The sequence below is a fragment of the Aegilops tauschii genome, chromosome 7 (genome assembly GCF_002575655.3).
Source record: "Aegilops tauschii subsp. strangulata cultivar AL8/78 chromosome 7, Aet v6.0, whole genome shotgun sequence".
In the NCBI taxonomy this organism is placed as follows: domain Eukaryota; kingdom Viridiplantae; phylum Streptophyta; class Magnoliopsida; order Poales; family Poaceae; genus Aegilops; species Aegilops tauschii.
Window position 1 is genome coordinate 364,320,295 of NC_053041.3, and position 23,563 is coordinate 364,343,857.

A 23,563-nucleotide genomic window follows, 5' to 3' on the forward strand; every position below is an offset into this window, starting at 1 on the left:
GTCTCTTCAAGTGAATGAGTGGGTAGGCAGCGACAGCTGTTCGTTTTTCAGCTTTTGGGGAACTGGATTCAACAGTAAACTGAGTGTGTACAAGCGACAACAGTTACTACCCCTCCCTCGTCCGCTGCACGCCCGGCAGAAAATGCACCGTCGGCGCATTCAAACGCCTCCATTAAGAAACCTACTCCGGCCACACGTCGTGTAGCGACCAGACCTCAAATGATCTGTGCTGCTGTGCACCAGTGTCATCCCTGGATCAGTAATGCTGACACGCATAGTACAAATGGAGGATTTATAACAGAGTAGCAATCACACACTTATTACATCGAATATCTCCGAAGAGATTAAGTATGATAAACATGGCTTAAGGCCATCTAATAACGATAACAGCGGAAGACTTGGAAGATAAGTGAGTCCATCAACTCCAGCGGCATCACTGAGTATAAGACCACGACCTAAGGCACCTTACTTGTCGTCTGAAAAGTCTGCAACATGAAACGTTGCAGCCCGAGAACGGGTCAGCACATAAAATATGCTGGCAAAGTAACACATAAAGAGTAATGAACAACAATAATGCTATACTACATGCATATATGGCTGGTGGAAAGCTCTATGGTTAAAGTTTTGCGAAAAGCCAATTTTTCCCTACTACAAAGGAATAATTTTATTTAACTATCATGGTGGTTGTTAAACATTGAGAAGGTACCTCCAACTCAATCCCAGTTAAGTGTCATCATTAACCCAACAAAATTAATTAAAAGTAACATGGTGATGAGATTCAAATGATAATCCAGGTACTAGATACTCAAGTTGTCCGTAACCGGGGACACGGCTAACCATGATTAGTTGGTACACTCTGCAGAGGTTTGCGCACTTTTCCCCACAAGACTCGATCGCCTCCGCTTGATTCTCGCACTGCATGATGTTTGAAAAACGGATGACGGAGACACAGTCTTTCAGGAACAATCACTCTTTACTCCGGGTGTACCGGTACACCTACTTTCCCCTACATCTGCTAGCCCACCTCTTCAAGAGATCATGTAACCTACTCAACTATGCTAGAGCCCATAATAGCTTGTGGCTGCACACAGAAGTTTCTAGCATGAATAATCTTATGATCCCTTTGAGCCTAGGTGGCGGACCTTATAAAATCAGACAACACTGGGTTCTCCAGGTGCCTCAATCCACCCAGATGTGAGTTTTAGTTGCCACCTTAAGTTGAACCATTAATAAACATCTCACATCTGTCATGAATATCTCTCAAACCCAATCCACGTCTACGAGCATAGCATGGCAATAATAAAAGCAACGTAGAAGTAACTCCCAAGGGTTTGATAAGAAAACAGGTAATAGGTACTACCTCAACTACTTCCCAGCTCCCACAATTTAATCAGATCCTAATCATGCAATTGTTTGAGGAATAGATCTAATGCAATAAAACTGGGTATGGAAAGTATGATCAAAGTGTTACTTGCCTTGCTGATGATCCGCAAAACCTAGCGATTCGAAGTAACAAGCGGCACACTCCGGGTACTCTATCGCAAACAAACAAACATACAATCAGTACTCATCTAATGCACAGGTAAAACTCGAATGAAAGATCCAACCAGAAAGTTCAACTTAAGAACTCTGGTTTGAAAAAAGAATCAACTCGAAAGAAACAACGAAAGTCAAACGGTGAAAGAAAGAAGCTTTGTTTACTAATCTGGATCTAGGTCAAATTTTACTGTAGCAAAAACTTGTTTGAGTAGGTTAAACGGAAAGAGAATTTCGAGACGAAACTCTAGGCGCTTGAATCGCCTAATTCCGATAAACAAGCGAGAAGTTAAACAGAAACGAAGATTCGATCAGAAATCGAATCTGAGATAATCGTAGAAAAAATCCGGCGAAAAAGAAAAACGGACGAACGGTTAAAGAACGGACGTTCGTTAACAGAGAAAAAACCGACGAACGCGTTCGTTAAAACGAACGGTTCGGTAAACGCTCGCAAAATAATAAAACCGAAAAAAACCGATCTAGGGTTTTTTTTAAACGAAGGGTTTTTTTTAAACAAAACCGGCGTTGAACGGGGCAGGCAGTACCTCTTCGGGGCGGGGGTTCCGGCGGGGCTCCGGCGCTCGGGGCGAGGGGCGGCGAGGGGGGTGCGGGGTGCGGGGCTCGGGGGTGTGCAAGGGGCGGCTTCGGCAGCGGCCAACGGCGGCGGCGGCGGCTCCCGAGTGCGGCGGTGGCGGCGGCAAGTGCGGCGGCGGCGGCGGGCAAGGCGGGCGGCGGCGGGATGAGAGAGAGGGGGGGTTGAGGGGTATATAAAGAGGGGGGAGCAAGCTTGGAGGAGGGGGCAAGCTCCGGCGGGGTCGGACTCCCGTGTCCACCATGGACACCGCGGCGGCGCTCTCCCGTGCGCAGGAAGGAGAGGGCGACGTGGTGGGCCGGCGGCCTGGCGCTCGGCTGGGCTCGGCCCAGCGGGCGCGCGTTGTTTTTTTTAAATGTATCGAGGAAAATAATTCACAGAAAAATAAATAAATAAAAGTCAGAAAAATATAAAATAAATTTTCCCCGTCTAGTTATAAAATCTAGAATAGGGTGAACATTTTTTTAACACAAAATAAATATTTTGAAAACATGCAATATTTTTAATGCAATAAAAATTGCAATAAAATCCAAATAAATTCCAATAAATGATTTTAACATTTTTCCTCCAGTATTTCAATTGTTTTGGAGAAGTCATATTTTCTCCTCTCGTTTATTTTTAAAATGAAATATTTTTCCGGAGAAAATAATAATTAAAACCAAAATCCTTGTCTTAATATTTGATGACAATCAAATATGAAAATTCGAGAAAAATCCCCAACTCTCTCCGAGGGTCCTTGAGTTGCTTAGGATTTGTCGAGGATTTGTCAAAATGCAATAAAACATGATATCCAATGATGATCTATGTATAACATACCAAATTGAAAATTTGGGATGTTACACGTCGGTTCACGAGCAGGTCTGTATTGGTACTGTAATAACAAGAGTTAGTGGTCACTTTACATAAATTTAATTAGCTTTAATAGAAATTTATACTTAAAACAAGCAATGCATTGGCTCGTTCTATCAGTGCCACAGGATCAACATGCACAACAATTAGAATTATTATTCTCAGGTTGCACACGATCAGCACATTTGTTGCACTTTCACACAGATACTACTACCAAGTTTGAATTGTTTGTTATGGTTGTTGTCCTCTACATCATCATGTCGTGTTTCCCAGCTTGCAAGATTCAGAACCAACAATAAGATCCAAATAATAAGTACAACAAAGATAACTACACATCTCATTGATTCCCAGCTTTTAAGATTCATAACCAACAAATAAGATTAAAATAATAAGTACAATAAATATGCCTACACATCTCATTGATTCCCAGCTCGCAAGATTCAGAACTAACCCATTAGAGCCTTTTGATAAAGTGAATATCGGGATTAAATCCATCTTGGCTAGCCGTGTCATGCAACCGAAGTACTTGGCGAATGCTCTTGACCGTCACAACATCTGTAGTTGAGTATTCCTGTTTGCATAGCACAAATAAGAAGAGCCTGATTACTATAATAATGGCACTCCTTGAACTCAACCTGCAGCTCCACTCGGATGAGGCATGCATGGAGTTCCATGATTCAATTCATGCGCCTTTTTCTGCAGTTCACCTGAAATGAAGCAAAGATTGCATCATTCAGCTAGCAAGAAGTACTTGCTCTCGTGAGCTGGCAGGTTCTTCTTTAGTAGTTGCACTAAAATTGAGAAACATTAAGGTTGGCTGTCCGGCTCATGTAAGGTGCAACTATAATTTGCTTATCCTTTTATGCAGTTACACTAAAATAAAGTGCCATTGTGGTGACAGTGACGGCTCATCTTGCAAAGGCTAATAAAATGTTGCACGAGATTACCAGCAGAATTTAACGGAGATATTGGAAACTCCAATCACCATTCTATGCAGTTCCACTAAAATTAAGAGATGTTGCCCATGTGACATTTTAGTTGAACTGCACAAGACACTCATTCCAAAAGAAAAGTGTTTTGTGCAGTTCACCAAAAGGTCACAATAGCAACAAGGTGAAATGGATATCCATATCTGCACAAAAAGATAGAAAGTAAACAGTTCCTGGTCAATAAGAATATACGAAACATACGCCAAATGAAAAGAAGCATCTTAATTATGTTCATGGCAATCACGCAAGGACAGTAGAAATTTTAGAAGTTCAGCAATGCTTCATGTTACCGGAAGCATTACGATCAACAATGACATTCGTCAAATATGGGATTACTGTAATGGTGGCATTGCTTGTTTACCAGATACAGTAAATCAACAGCAGCTAAAGAGTTGGTTTAAGGGCATGGGACCGTGGGCACACCAGGACACTCAGCAGCGTAAAGGAGCAACTTACTAATCATACTAGGGAAAACAACACGAGTACCATTTGTAACACAGTTTAATTGCATCATATCATTGGAGGCATTAGATTAATAATAACACTGGTTACACATGTCCCTAAGGTAACAGTGTGATCGCTTCATTTTACATGTGCCCTTGCATTAACAACAGCAAAAGGTTGGTATAAGGACATGCGACAGTGGACGCATCAGCACAATGTACCTACAAGGAGGCATAAAGTGGTAATGTCGAGTTTGTTCATGCCCTGTGAGGGCAGCAAATCTAATCCTGGATACCTTTTACTACGTGAGGGCAGCAAATCTAATCCTGGAGACCTTTTACTATGTGAGGGCAGCAAATCTAATCCTGGAGACCTTTTACTATGTGAGGGCAGTAAATCTAATCCTGGAGATCTTTTACTATGTGAGGGCAGCAAATCTAATCCTGGTGACCATTCACTATGTGAGGGCAGCAATTCTAATCCTGGAGACCTTTCACTATGTGAGGGCAACAAATCTAATCCTGGACATACTCTGTTGACTTGTCCACCAGCCGCGACTTTCTATCCTTTTTTTTAACCAATAATAGATCTGTTCCTTATCAGTTTGTACTACGTTTTCCCATTATTTCCCTTTTCAACCAAGAGACCGGTTCGGTATCCGGTCTCTACTACTTTCACCATATTATTTCCTCTTTGAATCAAGTCCTAGATTCATGCTACAACTTCCCCCTTTCTTCCTTGTTTGAACCAAGTCCTAGATTCGAATGCATGAAGTAGCTTTACCTCTAATAATACCAAAAAATTAGGTGGCTTTGGAAGAGCTGATTGGAGTAGAAAAAGATGCACATGCAGACACGTGGGGAGCTGGGGCGGTAGAGCAAGTCTGCTTTCAAAGAACTTATACCTAAGGGTCGTCGGGATGTCGGTGGTGGCAGGTCGGATCTACGCACAATACGGCAGGGAGCAAGAAGGGTCGGAGGACCTCCCGAGCTGGCGCTCTGTTGGAGAGAATGGCACGGGCAGAGGATCGGGCCCCTCCGGCAGCTGTGGGTTTCCTCCCTCGCCGGTGATGACCGCGTGAATGATGTACCTAGTCCTCTACACACACCATCCGAAGGGATCCGGCTGGATCTGTGACCAGCGGTGAGCAGAGAGAAAATGTCGCTACCGCTGTGTTGTTTAGATCTAGAGAGGATGAGAGAATGAAGAGAGCAACGCTAGTAAAGCAAGCGCTCAGGCCCCTGCGTACATATATAGTGGAGTGATTATCTTTTCTCCACAACAAGCGTTTCAATTTGTGTACGTGGCATTAAAGAAAAGAAACTCTCTATTTAAGGTGACTAACTGTACGACTCCTACTTACTACTACTAGTAGTAGTATTGTTCACTTGTGCTCCCCGGCCCTCCATTCATTGAACAACCCCACGTGTGAATAAACATACAGTACTAGTATTTATATAGAACGAACAAGCTCGAACTATTTTTGCATAGTTAAAAGTTGAGGGCGGGGCTTTTCCCGGGCAGTACACGTGGCAGTTTTCGCATAGGCAGTTTGACAAAGAGGCGAGGATGGTGAGGGAGTAGCGGATTCAACTTACTTACTAGTGGAAAGGTCGGGCTGTGCGATTTGACGGCACGTTACTGCTGGAAAGACTTGTGATATGACTACTCACTATACTCCTGAATTACTGGCGGTACGACCGGGGTGATGCCCCCATTCCGTTCCGCACTCTAATATGGTGCATGACACATCGACCCGGATGCTGGCTCTCTCACATGTCGACAAAGTAGTACATAGTAGTAAGAAGGAGCAAAGAATCATGCGGTATATACTACTCCCTCCGTTCCTAAATATAAGTCTTTCTAGAGATTCCAACAAGTGACTACATACGGAGCCAAATGAGTGAATCTACACTCAAAAATATGTCTTCATACATCCATATGTTGTAGTCAATTTGAAATGTCTAAAAAGACTTATATTTAGGAATGGAGGGAGTAGTAGTACTACTACTCACGTTGGAGGAGTGCGAACCACGGCAGCCGAGTGAATCAGCAGTAGAAAACAATGTGCTGATATGGCCACAAAAAACAATGTGCTACGGTCCAGACTGTAGCATGTACAGTACTACCCCTCTTTGTTTCGATCCTTGAGTTAGAGCTAGTTTGGGTTGAAATGGCCTCAAATTAACCAAATAGGAGGGGTTAGTTTGAGCTAGTTTGCTCTAACCCAGCTAAAAAAACTAGCCCGGTGGAGAGGTTCTAATTGGGTTAGTTCTCCTTGGGCCCACTAAAAAAGAACTAAAAAAATATCCCCTGCTCGCACCAGATCGCTCCCTCTGCCGCCCCCCCCCCTCGCACGACTCCTCTGTGTTCCCCATCAGGCCGCCCGCCCAAGCGTCGCTCCGCCGCTCGCCCTCTCTCTCCTTCGGCCGCCCTCTCCCTTCGGCCTACCCCGCCCTCCTCTGTCTGCCCTCTCCCTCCGGCCTTTGAAGCTCGCCCCGCTCCCCCTTCACCAGTCGTTTTTCTCCCTTGGTCGTGCGCGGCGGCGGCGCATCTACCAGGGAGGTCGCGAGAGGGGTGAGTTTGTTCGTTCCTTCTCTATCTCACAGCCATATCATTGATCTTGCTCACTCTAGCGCTAATTCTGATTTGGAAAAGTAGATCCTGATTAAACTTGGTATAGATTTGTGGTGCACGCATGGAATTGTTTGATGCTGCTTGAGGAGGTAATAAATCTTTCTAGAGGCCCAAAGATTCAGTTCACCTTTCTAGGTATTTCGGTTTCAGGCTTGCACTATTTATAAAGGCCCAAAGTATCAGTTCACCTTTTTAGGTATTTCAGTTCCAGGCTTGTATTATTTCTAGAGGCCCAAAGATTCAGTTCACCTTTCTAGGTATTTCAGTTTCAGGCTTGCATTATTTCTAGAGGCCCAAAGATTCAGTTCACCTTTCTAGGTATTTCAGTTTCCGGCTTGCATTATTTCTAGAGGCCCAAAGATTCGGTTCGCAGTCGTCGGCAAGTGGCCCTGCTACCGATGCCGGTGTTGACCTCAACTCGCAAGCGCCAGCGTCGGAGGGGTTCCCAGGGCTTAGGCTCTACAGAGCCTTCCTCCAGAGCAATGATGACGAGCTCCTCCCAGGGTGCGTGAGGGGCTCCAGGCTCCCTCCCTATCTTGAATGACTTCCGTGATGAGTTAGCTCATGCTTTGTTTCATGGAGTGTATTTTTTTGTGAAGCTTGATTGAGGACTTGTAGGTTTAAGTGGGATATCTCAATTGTATGGACAAAGTAAAATTTATCATGTTTTGCATGCTTGATTTGCAAAGATGGTTCATTTATGTCAATTGTGAGCGGGAGGAGGCCACACAAGAGCCGGACACACCAAATCCGGCAGGAAATAGGGTCCAAAGTAGTCAAATGATTGAGAAAGAACATTTATTGTCAATCTAACCCTGCCATCCATACACCTCTTTGGTTTAGAATTAGTTCAGGTTTAGAATCTAACTCTAACCTCTAACTGAGTTAGAGTTCTCCTCGTCTCGGTTCAACGCCATCATACTTTCCCCATTTCTGTGTTTTCAGTATCCTGCAAATCAAAGAGGCCCTTAGACTGGTTTAGGTCCGGTAGTTTTTTATAAACGTGTTATGTCCAAAATTTAATGAACGTGCTCCGGTTTCTACGAAAATAATTCGGTTTTCATGTAGTAATTCATTTATTTATTTATTCTTCTGCGGGGGGTTTGCATGTAATTCGTGAGGTCTGAAATGTAAAGTACCCCGGCATATGCTCCGAGTCGTGCATGCACTCGACCCAGAATCTCTATGTCCCACATGTCGGCGAAAGGGAGCACGTGGAAATAGCCTAGGAGTACATATAGGAGGATGAATGCGTGAAAAATATGTACGGTGAAGCGTAGCTGTGGTTCGAAAAGGAGACATAAAGTGATGACAGGTATAGGTCGCACGCACCCAACTAGTGGTAGTACTAGACATACGACTACTTTTTCCCTAAAAAAAGAGGTATGAGTGCTCAGTACTCCTATTCTATCAACGCGAGTCCCATCTGACAACGGCGTCCGTGCTACAACTAGCACTTCTCCCTCGTTTCTCTCTTCTAATTCTAAACTCAGCCGACGCCCGGTGGGCGGGGTGGGGATTTGACGATGGTCGGTTTGCTCAACTGCGGCCCCACCTCATAGTGCAAACATTACGACTGGAATAAAAATGCCATATACTCCTATACTAATAAAACATTAAGGCCACGAGGCGATGCAGTGCTGGTTACAGGAGGCAAGAAGAAGAGATGCATCCATCCACGACGTCCACCTCCTCGACTCATGGCGCCGGCCCACCGAACGGCGGCTAAGTAGCAGCGGCTTTCGTGGCCAGGTCGACGTGCTTCTGAACAATGGCGTCCAAAGATTCCAGCCGCTAGAAGAAGGCCAACGTCTTTCTGTCCTCGCTGGCCTTGTAGTGGCCTCTGTAGACGATTTCCTCGTAGACGTGGATGTGCAGGTCGACGGTTTCTTGCATGGCAAGGTGCTGCGCGACGAGCGCGGCCTCGAGGTGCACATTCTTCGTCGTGACCTCCGGCACCTGTAGGGCCACCAGGGCTTGAAAGAGTTCATCACCATGGAGGCCGATGAGGGTGGCAAGCAATGAGGAGCCTGGACGCGCGGGCTGGAGCAGTACGGCAAGCTCGTTCGCGCACTTCTTGACGGCGGTGAACTTGCGGATGGAGTTGACCATCATGTCGTCCATGCGAGAGGCGAAGCCGGTGTCGGTGAGGGCTACGACGCCGATGGTCACCAGCACCATCTGGAAACGCTGCACGGTGTGGGGCCGCAGGCCGGCGCCTTGGATGATTTGGCACAGCCGACTGCCGCTCGCGTCCGTCGCCTCCATAGGTGCTTCTGGCTTCTGGTCACTAGGTCTTGGATTGGAGTGAGCAGTGTTGCGCAGAGACTAGGAGTAGATAGATTGGAGTGGTGTGGCGCCTTTATATGAGAATCCAAACACTGTTGCATTACATCGTCCTGGCTCTATTCTGCTTCTCCAATTAATTCCTTCTGCATGTAATTTGAGGATGCATCATTGATCGTTCAACGTCTCGGGAACCGCTACCCTCTCCCTCCTTGGCATTCAAGCACCTAAGGAGGCGACTACCGCTGGCGTCTATCACGTGTCAGGAGACGTTCCCGTCAACGATGAGGTGCCTATGGTGACTTCGTAAATTTCAAGATGATAGTACTAGTATACTCAATATTGTGCACCGCGACCAAGGCGGAGAGGAAAACGAGAGAACTACGTATTTATTACGGTGTAGATTCACTCATTTTGCTCCATATGTACTCCATCTCGGTGTAGTCCAGTCACTTGTTGAAATCTCTAGAAAGGCAAATACTCCTTTCTATTTACAGGGCTATACTAGCAAGTAATAGTGGGCTCACATAGAAATTTTGTCTCATGCAAGAGCCTGGCTATATGCGTGCTCCAAGGTTCATAATTGCCACGTTCGGGTTGCACTTGGCTCTTCGCCTCTTCGAGAAGACGAACAATGATAGTACTACTACTGCTTCTATAGTATTGAATCCACTGCTGCATGTCCGTCCACCGCAAGCGGGAGGGATAGCTTTTTCTAGTACAAAAATCAAAAGCCTATCCTCGTCTGCGAGCCACCGCGCACATGGGCGAGGGAGAAGGCGTGTAGTAGTAAAATCAAGCTTCTCCTTGTTGTACGATTTGACGGGACACATCATAGCACTGGCCCGACATGGTTGCCTCTAAACTTGGCTAAAAGACCCGCAGTGTACAATACTCCATTTGCTGCAACCTCTAACATTTACCCCACCACAAATTAAAATATATATTCCTGTCTTGACCAGATGAGCATGCAAACTACAATCACCAAGATGACAGGTAGGGCCAGAAGATTATTTTAATCCAAAAAAAGCATGGAGCCGACCCAACGAATTTAAGCTTACAGGCACGGTACACGCTATCCTAGACTACTCTACACATGAAACTTCCACACGAGCGTCCGGGCTGCGCTTGGCTCTTCGCCTCTTCGGGAAGTCGAACACTGATGGAGTACTACTGCAGTGGAGGAGTACTACAGTATGCTTCTGGCCATCTGACACCGATTGAACTGCTGCATGTCCACCGCGTGCGGGAGGGAAAGCGTGTAGCAAACGAAAGCTTCTCCTAGTCCTGCCAGCCACCACGCTCATGGGCGAGCGAGGGACGCAGCTTCATTGACTTACTGCTCCTGCCTTTGTGTGTATGACAGGTGGGCCCAACAGGTGGGTGGCCCACCTGTCATGCAACCAAAGGCATGTGCGGTTAAGGCGAGAGGGCGTTGTAGTAATCAAACTTCTCGGTCTTGTACGAGTTGACGCGACACATCAAAGCACTGCACTCAATATATTTCAATGATTTGCGTTTACCGTTGCATTAATTACAACGCATGCATGCATGCCGTGATTCTCCTATTGATACTTGCATGTGTTGATTTAATGCACCTTTAAGTAGTATGAATATGTGACGGTAAAGCTTTGTAATGCCCCGGCCCTAAAGCAAGAGATGGTTGTGCACGAGGAGGGCAAGATCATGCAGACGGAACAGGACCGGACGATGGAGCTCTCTATGGTCTCGACGGACCTCACCTCGCTCCACTGCCCCTTGTGCCTCCGCCCCTTGAAGGCTCCAGTGTCTGAGGTTCAAATACACCTCGTCCGTTCGGCTGATCGAGCAAGGTGCAGGTTTCTTGATTGATGTGTTGTTTGATTGATTTGTGCAGTGCAAGGGAGGGCACCTGGCCTGCGCGGACAGCCGCGTCGAGCGCCCCGGGAACCAGCGGCAGTGCCAGAAGTGCGAGCGCGGCGGTGGCTTCGATGTGCGGAACACGGCGGTGGACGCCGTCCTCTCGTCGGTGAGGGTGGAGTGCCCGCACTAAGGATGTGGGCTCTACGTCACTTACCACAAGTTCGCCGATCACCAGAGCGTGTGTCTGCTCGCGCCCTGCAAATGCCCCGTGCCCGTCTGCGGCTACGAATGCCTGCCGCCGACGCTCTCCACCACATCAGCACCGCGCATCCCATGCCCGTGCACAGGATCCAGTACGGCAAGGTGCTCCAGCTACAAGTTCCATTGTCGGAGCCACGGCTCTTGCTGTTCGCGGAGGAGGACGGTTGCGCGTTTTTCTTGATCGGTGGCGTGCTCGACATTGGCGCGCCTATCGCCATGTCGGTCATCTGCATCAGAGCGGGGGCGTCCCCACTGCCGCACTACGTGGCCAAGCTGTGGGCGAACGACCCGTCGGGGGAGCCCAAAGGCAGGACCGACGCCGTCAAGGTGGAAATGGAGGTGACAAGCAGCAAGGATCCCGGCGACGTCGCTGTGCAGGAGCTGACCTTCTTCACAGTTCCGCCCAACCTGCTGGCCGGGGCTAAGCTGGTGCCCTCCACATTCAGATTGACAAGCTCACGTCCTGAATGTTTCTACAGTGCCTTCTGTTTATCTTAGTAATATGCTAATATAGGGGTTAGCTCGGTCTACTTTAGCTTAAGAGATGGTGGGTTTTGGTGGCGATGCAGCAATTACTTCGACATCAGATCAGTAATTTCCAACAGTCGAACGGATATTTTGTGTCTGTTGGATATAAAGTTCCATTGGGTAAGAAGTACTACTTGTCATCAAAATGGATAAACGGAGATGTATCTAGACGTATTTTAGTTCTAGATACGTCCATTTTTATCCATTTTGATGACAAGTATTTTCGGACGGAGGGAGCTTATATGCTTGTTTGTTCACGAAGTGTTTCATACTTATGTGAGTTGACACGACACATCAGAGTAGTACTACTGGTAGTACTCCCTCCGATCCTAATTTCACTGCGCATAAGTCGAGGCGCAGATACCAAGCAGGGCCTGTTTTTGTTGGACAACTCACCCGACTGCGCACCAGGCAGACAAAGCTTGTGTCGTGTTGGTGCTGTGTGTGGCCCGCACATTAACCAAAACCTCGCGCCTCCAGCTTAGCCTCCGCATTTTAAACTTCTCAATCTCAAGGCCAAGGAGCAACGTGAACCTATGATAGAGCCAATCGGATGGTTGAGAACACTACAATTCGTAGCTACAGATGTGTGTGTTAGAGAGGACAAGTGCGTGCGTGCACCTCTTCTCTTCATGTATGACGTACTAAACTCAGAGTACAAGTGTATGTGGGTGGCATCAACCTAGGGAGCTAGAGATGGTGCGTGCGAGAAGTCCCGAGAGATAGGTGTAATGCGTCTGAAAAAATGACTAGTCTATAGCTCGCCACGAGGCTATTCCTGTCGAACGCCCCAATAAGCGTAACATATGTATCCAACGGTGCCAGTTATTGCACGTACACAACAGTAGAAAAGGAACTAGTACCATGGCATATGCTACACCACGGCTGAGAACACGTGCCCACGTTACGCCATCCGGGAATAGTGCCGCACTTCGAAACTAAACCGTCAATAAATTTTGAGCGCGTCTCGTAACATTCCAAATTACTACTACTACCACACTATATTTGCAAACCTGTTCACACCGATCACAACCTAATCCCTCTGTCGTCACCGTGACCAAGGAGGAGGGCAAAACAGGAGAACTTAATGTTTATTTGCTAATTAATAGCATTGCATGCAATGAACTAACCACTCCATGTTGTGTTTGGTAGTCTCAAGTCATTAAAAGCATGCACACCCACATCTCTTATTAGTTGATATGTCAAGAAACAAGAAACGAGGTAGAAGTTAATGCACCGCGCCTAAGTGTTTTGGGATTATTTGGTTTTCGTAAGATGACTTGCACACCTAGACAGAGGGAGTAAACGGTTTCCCACTTAGGAGCGTATTAGTACTCGGTTATAAACACTACTATGCCAAGATGACTGCACATTCCTCCTCAACTCCTCATCCACAAAAACAAACAAGTCACTCAGCATCCTTCCCTTGCGTCTGCCATGGCCAACGTGAGTTCAGGGTCGAGAGATTACCACCAGGGAGAGGCGAGCATGGAAGCAGAAGCACGAGAGATGTCCCGCCTTGCCTCGAAAGCAGCCGACATGTCCCGCCGCGTGGAAGTAGCAGCACAGAGGTCCTGCCGCGCCGCCGAAGCAGCACGGAGGTCCCGCCGCGCCGTCGATGCAGCAGACTGCTCCGGCCGCGCCGCGGAAGCAGCAGAGGTGTCCCGCCGCGCCGCGAATGCAGCTGAGATGTCCCGCCGCGCCGCGACGGCCTGGGAAAATGTCTCGGGGGCAGGCGACGACTCTTACAGGGGCATGGATGCGATCGTCCATAGCAAGATGGATCAGATCTCCGGCTGGGCGAGGTTGCAGGACAACATGAAAGCCTCGTTTGAACAGGCTACCGGTGTCATCTAGCAACTAAGGGCGGGCAATGAGAGGCTCCGGGCCGAGTGCGACCTGCTGAGGGCGAAGATCGTCTAAAGTGCAGAGCAGCAGGAGGAGACCAGTCCGTTGTTCAAGAGGACTGATGTCATCATCAAGAAACTTCTGGACGAGAATGACATGCTCCGCAAAGAGAGCCAAAGGCTGGTGGAGGAATCCGTGGATGCTCTCAAGCAGCGTCTTGAGGACACGACAGAGCTCATCGCCGCTCGCCGCGGAGACTAGTTCCCGCGGCCTACAAGAACGCATCAAGAAAGTAGAGATCAGCGAGCCAGATCGTTGTCTTCCGTCTTCTTTTGCCCTTCGGGTGTAGCCGCATGTGGCTTTTTTAATTATCTTCCGAATTATGTAAGACAATTATTATCCACTTTCGTCGTCCTTATATATTCATCAGTCTTGCTATAAGTTGCAGTAGATGCTATATAGGTCCGTCGGATCTTACATCAAGATCCGTGCAAAAATTTCTTTTCAGATTTTCTTTTTTCTCTCTTAAATTTCAGTCGAGGGAGACATAGCCACGCCATTAAACTGAGGGTCGGGCGCCATTAATGGAGACCTTGGGAGAGAGGTGGACGGTAGATGGAGGTCAAAGGGCTCTCTTCCCGATAAGCACGCGAGGGGTCTGATCGCACGCCTCCCATACTCAAATAGCTACCCTGCACGGTGCCTCCTAGCTAATAAAAAAAGGGGACGCGTGGTTGCACGTAAATGGTAAATAGAACGCCCACAGTTTCAATAATACTTGTGTTTCTGATTGTAACGTGACAGCACTTGTTCCAAAATGAGTTTGTTGATTGCTAATGTGTGTGCCTTCGCAAATCGGACAGCAAAATTACCACAACATTTTGGTGCCATGTCATGACACCAAGCCCAGTTTCATGATTTTCATGCGTGTTTTGGATTTACAGGAATTAAAAAACCAAGTTTCTCAATGTTTCCAGCCGAGCCACGACGCCCAGATGTTTAAATTTCATTCCCATTTCTTGCATGGGACCTAGAAATTTACCCGAGGACACACATGTGATTTTTCAACCAACTTTGGTGCACTGGAGCATGTGCTTGTATTTCAAATTTGAATTATGCACACAAAGGTGACACGTTCCCTCGCAGAACCACGAGCCTTCTCGAGAGAAGCTCCGGTTTGCAAGAAGCTTCTACCAAAACTTGCTCCTATTCGGCTAAAAAATTTACCACAACATGGTAGTACCATGACATGACACCATGCCGAGTTCCATTATTTTCAGGCGTGTTTTGGATTTACAAGAATTTTAAAACCAGGTTTCTCAATGTTCTCGGTCGAGCCACGATGCCCAGATGTTTGAATTTCATTCCCATTTTTGCATGGGACCTAGAGATTCACCCGAGGACACACGTGTGATTTTTCAACAAACTTTGGTGCACGGGAGCATGTGCTTGTAGTTCAAATTTGAATTATGCACATTAAATGACCAGAAACTCAATTAATGTATAAAAAAGGCCAAACGAACCCAGAATAATTCCAAAATTTAACAGGGCACTCATGTAGTTCTATGTTGCCTCTTTAATGAAACTCAAGGGAGGCAGCGTATATTGTTCCGCACTCAAAGGTGACACATTCCATCTCAGAATCACGAGCCTTCTTGAGAGAAGCTCCGGTTTGCAAGAGGCTTATACCAAAACTTGTTCCTATTCGGCCAATTTTTTACCACTGCATGGTAGTACCATGACATGACACCATGGCAAGTTTCATGATTTTCAGGCGTGTTTTGGATTTACAAAAAATTTAAAACCATGTTTCTCAATGTTCTCGGACGAGCCATGATGCCCAGATGCTTGAATTTCATTCCCATTTCTTGCATGGGACATAGAAATTCACCCGAGGACATACATGTGATTTTTCAACCAACTTTGGTGCACGGGAGCATGTGCTTGTGGTTCAAATTTGAATTATGCACATTAAATGACCAGAAACTCAATTAATATATAAAAAGGCCAAAGGAACCCAGAATAATTCCTAAATTTAACAGGGCACTCATGTAGTTCTATGTTGCCTCTATAAAGAAACTCAAGGGGGGCAGCATATATCATTTCACACTCAAAGGTGAGACGTTCCCTCGCAGAACCACGAGCCTTCTTGAGAGAAGCTCCAGTTTGCAAGAAGCTTATACCAAAACTTGTTCCGAATCGTACAATTTTACCACAACATGTTAGTGCCATGACATGACACCATGCCAAGTTTCGTGATTTCCAGACGAGTTTTGGATTTACATGAATTTTAAAACCAAGTTTCTTGATATTCTCGGCCGAGTCACGACGCCAAGATGTTTGAATTTGATTCCCATTTCTTGCATGGGACCTAGAAATTCACCCAAGGACACACATGTGATTTTTCAACCAACTTTGGTGCACCGCAGCTTGTGCTTGCAGTTCAAATTTGGGTTATGCACATTAAATGTCCAAAAACTCAATTAATGTATAAACAAGGCTAAACGAACCCGGAATAATTCCAAAATTTAACAGGGCACTCATATAGTTCTATGTTGCCTCTGTAAAGAAAATCACGGGGGAGGCACCGTATATCGTTTCGCACGATAAGGTGACACGTTCCCTCTCGGAACCACGAGGCTTGTTGAGAGAATCTCCGGTTTTGCAAGAAGCTTATACCAAAACTTGTCCCAATTCAGCCAAAAAATATACATATGAAAACAGGGTTTAGATTATCCCGAACATCTCGCTACCTAGACCAATGTACTCTTATCTGAATTCAACATAAAATGTGTCGTGGAATTGTCACGGCAGATGTCCTAGTGTGAGGACTTAGTCGTGAGGCCAACGCATCTATGTGGTAGCTTGAGAGGGGTTGATCGGGACGAGAGACGCAACACACAAGACAAGAATTTAGACAGCTTCGGGCCCCGGGAAACATCATCCGGTAAAAGCCCTACATACTGTTTGTGGCTAGGTCTCATTATGCTCATGAGTGAGTCGCCGGGTTGGCCGGCTCTTTGTGTCTAGCCCTAAAGATTGTTTCTTCTTGCTCGTCCCTCTTGGGGAGCCCTGCCCCTCCTTATATAAGTTAGAGGGGCGGGTTACATGTGGAGTCCTAGTAGGACTAGGACTAGTCTATCTTTTCTTACAAGTTGAATACTAGTCCGGGTCTTACTTCCTCGTAAAGGAAACATTCGTCATCCCTTTCTTATTAAGCTGGCCCATCATAAACGTGAGCCGGCCTTCTGGGCCTTGGGCCCTGTCTTCTATCTGACCCGCCATCGGGGCCATCCATGAGTCGTCAGGCTCGTGAGTCGTCAGTCCCCCGGCGCGTCATCGGTGAAGCGCCAAGTCCGGCCGGGTCATACTTACGGCCGGGTCATACTTACTTACAAACACAAGAACAAATTTGACAGGTTGCGCTCCGGGTTAAATATTCTTGTAAGCGGCACCTGATCATCCTTAAGTCCTTGACGTTTTCTCCTGGAAAATCCGGGTCAATAGGCCAGCTTCATAATCCATTTGCTGACATTGGCTCTTGTAAAAAAATATTATAAGAAATAATCCATTTGAGTCGACCTTCAATGCTCTGATTTGACAAAAATATTGGTCTTGAAATATTCAACTAATATTCAGCCGGCTTAAAGATGTAAATCTTGCCGATGATTGCCAAAATTGTCGGGTTATAAACAAATGATGCCGGGTCATGATTGTTGCAGACACCGGGTTAATCTGGTCTACTCCAAACTGAGAATTTGGAGATTTTCTCTCCTATATATACATATCACCTGTAGCCCCCAAGTCTTAAGAGGAGAACATAGCGATAACTTAAGACTTGCTTCAATATAAGTGTTGCAACCTTGAAGAAATCCGAGTTATTCATCTCAATCATTAGTCACAAACTGAATATTCCACATATGTAGCTCCCAAGTGCCGGGTTGTCATGCTCGCAACAACCTAGGACTTGTAATTGCCTTATGCTCATAAAAACTTCAACCAGTGTAGCCCCCAAGGGCTGGGTCATTATGTAATAATGAGCAGGGACTTTGTAAATATGATCATGTAAACTTGACCAGCAATGTGTAGCCCCCAAGGGCCGGCTCAGTAGAAGATAATATTGAGCTAGGACTTTATAAATACTTTATTGAAAATAACACCATATAATATAATCCCCCATCATGGGGCTTGAACCCACGTCCACGAGGTTAAGAGCTTTGTGCTTTACCAATTGAGTAGTGGATCCTTCAATAATATATGAAAATTTGAGTACCTTGAATTGTTTGACAGGAGCAATTGGTAACCCCCAAGGGCCGGCTCATTTAGAATGTGATGAGTCGGGTCTTCAATAAGCTGAGCAAAAAATGACTTTGCATTAGCCCCCCAAATGCCATGGTACATGCTGGCAGTAACATGGGACTTGCATATTCGATGTTATATCAATTTGAATAATGTAGCCTCCAAGTGCCAGGTCATAAGCCTGCAGCGACTCGGGACTATTCCTTCCATTGTATAATAAATCATATCCATTGATAAAATAATAGCCATTGCACCAAAGCGACTTTGAATACCTGATCTGTTGATAAGTAAATAAGGAGTTTAAATACCCGGCGGCTCTTGGCCGATGGCGATTTAATACGGCTCCATTGTAAGCCGGAATTTTTAGAACCCGGCGGCTTATAGCCTTAGAGAAAATCCAGAACCGATAATCATTTTGAAGCATCAATTTTAATGATGAGCTTGAACTTAAGCATTTGTATAAGTCACAGTTCTGCAAATCCTGCACAGAGTTTAAACAACATACGCCCTGGCGACTTAATATCAAAAGCCAGGGCGGGTAACCACCCAAATGTAGTCTTATCCTGCACACAAGTATATCACAAGATCCCTTGGCGGTTTACCGCAAGGCGGGTCATAATATCTCACATATAACCACTGTGATATTGAATTTGTACTGCCGGTTTACATGACCTGTGCAGTAAGGGCGATAACCCAATCCTTAGAAGCCAATGTTTCCACATAGATGATGATTGTCATAAGCTCGCGATTTCTCATCAAAAATCAAACCGGGTTAAATAGAAACCACTCATATACACTTCAGATATGATCAAAAGAACTTCAAATAAAATCCAAAAAATTGTTTGCAAAAAGAGACTTCAAAAATTTTGAGGCTTCTGATTCGAATACGATTAGAAAACCGTCCCAAAGGGGTTAAGCTAAGATTCGAATACGATCATATAGCCCCAAGTGGCTTTGGCGTTGCCGATCAAGAGGGTACCGACAGCTATGTTCTCTTTGGTTCGAATACGACCTATGTTTGAACAGGAAGCCCCCGAATGACCTTGAGAGTTGTTTAACGACGCTGATTTGAATACGATCCACGTCGGTTCTCAAAAGGGGTTGAGATATGATTCGAATACGATCAAGAAGCCCCCTAGTGAGCTTGGCAGTGTGCCGATCAAGAGGGTACCGACAGCTATGTTCTCTTTGGTTCGAATACGACCTATGTTTGAACAGGAAGCCCCCTAGTGATCATGAGAGTATTTAACAACGCTGATTTGAATACGATCAGGGTCACACAAAAAGGGTTATTAAAGCAAGGTACCTATGTTTGGGTGGTGCTTTGTAATAGACTCCTTTTTGGTCCCTTTAATTTTTCCTGAGAACTCGAACTTTGCGAGAGATAAATTCTTTTTGAACCGGAAAAACCAGATATTGAGAGTTTCAAAGCTTTGTGATAGAAAAATTTACCTTGAACCGGATTTTGAACCGGATGTGAGAGCTTCAAAATCTTGTGGCAGATAAATTTCCCTTGAACCGGATTTTAAACCAGATATTAAGAGCTTCAGTGCTTTGTGGGAGATGTCAAGTCTCTTGAGCCAGATCTAAACCTGAATCCTTCTTTTTAAGCCGGAAATTTTCTGACGACCTTTAAAATTTTCACCAATATGGCGGTAGCCTCCGGGACCGAATTATTTTTTCCCTCCAATGACCAGGAGTTCTTGAATGCATTGAAACCGACCAATGCTGCCGAGTTATATCATTGTAGCCCCCGAGTCTCAAGATGACTCGAGGAGTTGGCTTTGAGATTCTCCATATTGACCATAACATCAGGTGTATATCATTGGTGTTGATAACACGATGTAAATCCGTAGAAGGTTGAGGTGACTGCGGCGGGTTATAAAGGATCCCATATGAGCCGTGTAAGCAACTCGGCCAATGGTTCCTTCCAACTGGATGTTTTGAAGTTAACCAAACCGTAGTGGCGGCGACTTGTGCGCCTGCCCATTGAGCCGTCCAGTGCAGACGGCGGCTGATAACACATGATAATTTTCCTCCAAGTTGTTGGAAGAAAACCGGGCTTCCCAAGCAGTGACTTGCTCATATTCAATAATCAGCTCACGCAGACAGGTGTGGCCCGGTATGTTGATATAGACCAGACCGCGAGAGACAGACGGTAAAGACGACCATAGTATTAAAGGTGGCACAGACAGATGAGTCGGCCGCGGCATTGTAAGCCGGTGAGGACGGGCGAGTCAATCGCAGGCGCAGTAAACCGCGCAGGCGGGTGAGCCAGCCGTGTCGTGTTGATGTGGACTGGGCGCAGAGGCCGTGGCTTGCATGGATATTCGTTGATCATTATGGCGGGTCAGATGCTAGTGCATGATGTCCATGACATGACCATCGCTCTTGCAGTGAACAATTGTCCTGATACGTCAGGCTAGTAGTTATCCTCATCGTTGTAAGCCGGTGTGGACGCGTGAACTGGCCGCGAAAGCGGACGGGCGAGCCGTCTGTGGCGTTGTAAGCCGGTGCGGACGGGAGTCGGCCGTGGCATGGTAAACGGCCCGGACGTAGGCAAGTCGGCCATGGGCATGGGCAATAAGTCAATCGTGTGTGTTGATGTAGCGGGGGCGGCCCCTTTGCGCAGAACGAGCGCTGGTGCAAAAAAGAATATTTGCTCACGTCCCTTTTGCAATACCTTTTTATAATGAATAATAATCCTGCGAAAAAATACCATAGACCAAGTAATTGTTCTTTGATGAAAATAATATGTGTTAAGAAAAATAAACTTGGATGGATATCACCTGATTTGTTCGGATAACGGATGACCCGTTAACACGGCAGAGGCGTCTCAACGCAGTTTGGCGGCTTAAGATGGCCTGCGACTAGTGAAACGGCAGGTTCACGTTGGAACGACCATCGGCCGTAGTTGTTGCGGTGCATCAACAAAGGCCGTGTCCCCATTCGTTTCCGGGTCACGGTCAGTTTGGTTGACTCCCGTCCGAACCCTTGTCGTGGTCTCCTTCCCTTCTCAGATTGAGGATAATTTGGCAGTAGTGTAGATGTATTGTCCACGTACATCAGCTTTGGCAATAGTGAACCAGTCTTGCCCTTCACGTGAGGCAATAATTGGCCAGGGAACTCGTGCCTTTGTAGGTTTGCCTCTCCTTGCAGCAAAACGGGTATTTAAAAAGTGCACAACTCCGTCTTTACGCCAGGGAGTAGTACTCCATAAAGTCCAATTGGATAATTGTGCCTTCAACTAGAAAAATCCCAACACAAAACGCCTTGGTTTTGTCTGCCGCCGCCGCAGTGAATTTCCTCTGGACTGGTGCGTATACACAGCCATACGTAGTTGAATGAGCCTAGCAGATGATCAGGCATGCATGTTTATACAAACGCCAAGAGGTGATAAATAATGTACGCCACAAAGCGGCACCACAGCGCACAGCGGAGGCTGATTTTCTTCGGCGGCTTATGGTGACGCACGGATGCAACCTTAATTGTTCTTGAACCCTAAATCTCATAGATCTTGAATCTGGGCTAGTGATTTGCAAAGTTGATCTAAATCCCTCCAAACTGGTTCATCCGAAGGATTACAAGCTTCTCGATCCCTGGGAGAGATCCCTCCAAGAACTCAAACCATCGTGCGCGAGCCCCACGGTGGGCGCCAACTGTCGTGGAATTGTCACGGCCGATGTCCTAGTGTGAGGATTTAGTCGTGAGGCCAACGCATCTATGTGGTAGCTTGAGAGGGGTTGATCGGGACGAGAGACGCAACACACAAGACAAGAATTTAGACAGCTTCGGGCCCCGGGAAACATCATCCGGTAAAATCCCTACATACTGTTTGTGGCTAGGTCTCATTATGCTCATGAGGGAGTCGCCGGGTTGGCCGGCTCTTTGTGTCTAGCCCTAAAGATTGTTTCTTCTTGCTCGTCCCTCTTGGGGAGCCCTGCCCCTCCTTATATAAGTTAGAGGGGCGGGTTACATGTGGAGTCCTAGTAGGACTAGGACTAGTCTATCTTTTCTTACAAGTTGAATACTAGTCCGGGTCTTACTTCCTCGTAAAGGAAACATTCGTCATCCCTTTCTTATTAAGCTGGCCCATCATAAACGTGAGCCGGCCTTCTGGGCCTTGGGCCTTGTCTTCTATCTGACCCGCCATCGGGGCCATCCATGTGTCGTCAGGCTCGTGAGTCGTCAGTCCCCCGGCGGGTCATCGGTGAAGCGCCAAGTCCGGCCGGGTCATACCGCGGAGTATATCCCCGACAAAATGGATATAAATATTTGAATTGGAGATCATATGGTAGATGTAGTTCATAGTAAAATATGATTACTGCTATATGCATGTTTTTTGTTATCAAGATAATATTTAAATGATTGCATAACTTGACAGCAATCGTATTCAAATAAGGAAAATTCATTCAAATTTAGTCCATATGGTAGACGACAATATATATGTTCATAGGGTGGAGTAAAATGTTCATATATGATGGAAGATCAAAATGTAGGACTACATCTATTATAAACCGCAAGGTCACCTAACGATATATTCGAATTCAACATAACATGGATTCAAAAATTGAAATTCGAGATCCTGGCATTTGTGATCATATAAAAAGGGACATGACTCTTTATTTTGGTGGGAATTGATTTGTTTTTTGTTTTTGTTGAGGGAAGTGCGAATCGATTTGGTACTGTACAGGGTAATCTTGTTCTCCCGATTTTTTTTACATTTTTCTTGTAGTAAAAGGGGACATAACTCTCTTGTGTCTTGTATGAATTGTTTTTTTCTACACGTTAAGTTTGTTCTGGCAAACAAGGAATCCGTACCTTCTTATCCCGAAATTTTCAAGCTCGAGTATCTTTTGTCTAATCTGCTTTGAAACTCCCGCCTCTTCAACCCGCTCCGCGCCTTGTTATCCCGAAATTTCGATGCGCGCGAAAACTCCCTCCTCATCCGAAATCGGTCCCGCAGCCCAGACACATGAAATCCCCCTTCTACACCTCAGCCGGAAATGTCGGCTCGATGTCACGGTGTCAGAACCAGTGGGGGTACGCTGGTAACTTACCCTACATTTCGGACAAGCCCGTCCCTAAGCCATGGATCCCCCTACCTTCCCCTTCGCCCCCCATTTGTACACCGAGGCAGCCAAAACCCGTGAAATCCAACGCGCCTCCGTCGGCCTCCCGACCGCCACCCAGCTGGAGACTCTTCCCCGACAACGTCGTCCACCGCAACAGCTCGTCGTTCCTCATCCACCACATGGGATGAGGATTCGTCGTCGATCTCATCGTCTCGACGGATCAGTCGCCCCGTCCTCCACCTCCAAGGAGCTGCCCCGACGTTTGCCTCGTCTATCACGCCACCTCCATCCCCACAGCGCTGTCTTGACCTGCCCCACCGGAACCGCAACACCCTCACCAATTCCTCCGATGAAGCTGAGGCCCACTCAGCGCCACC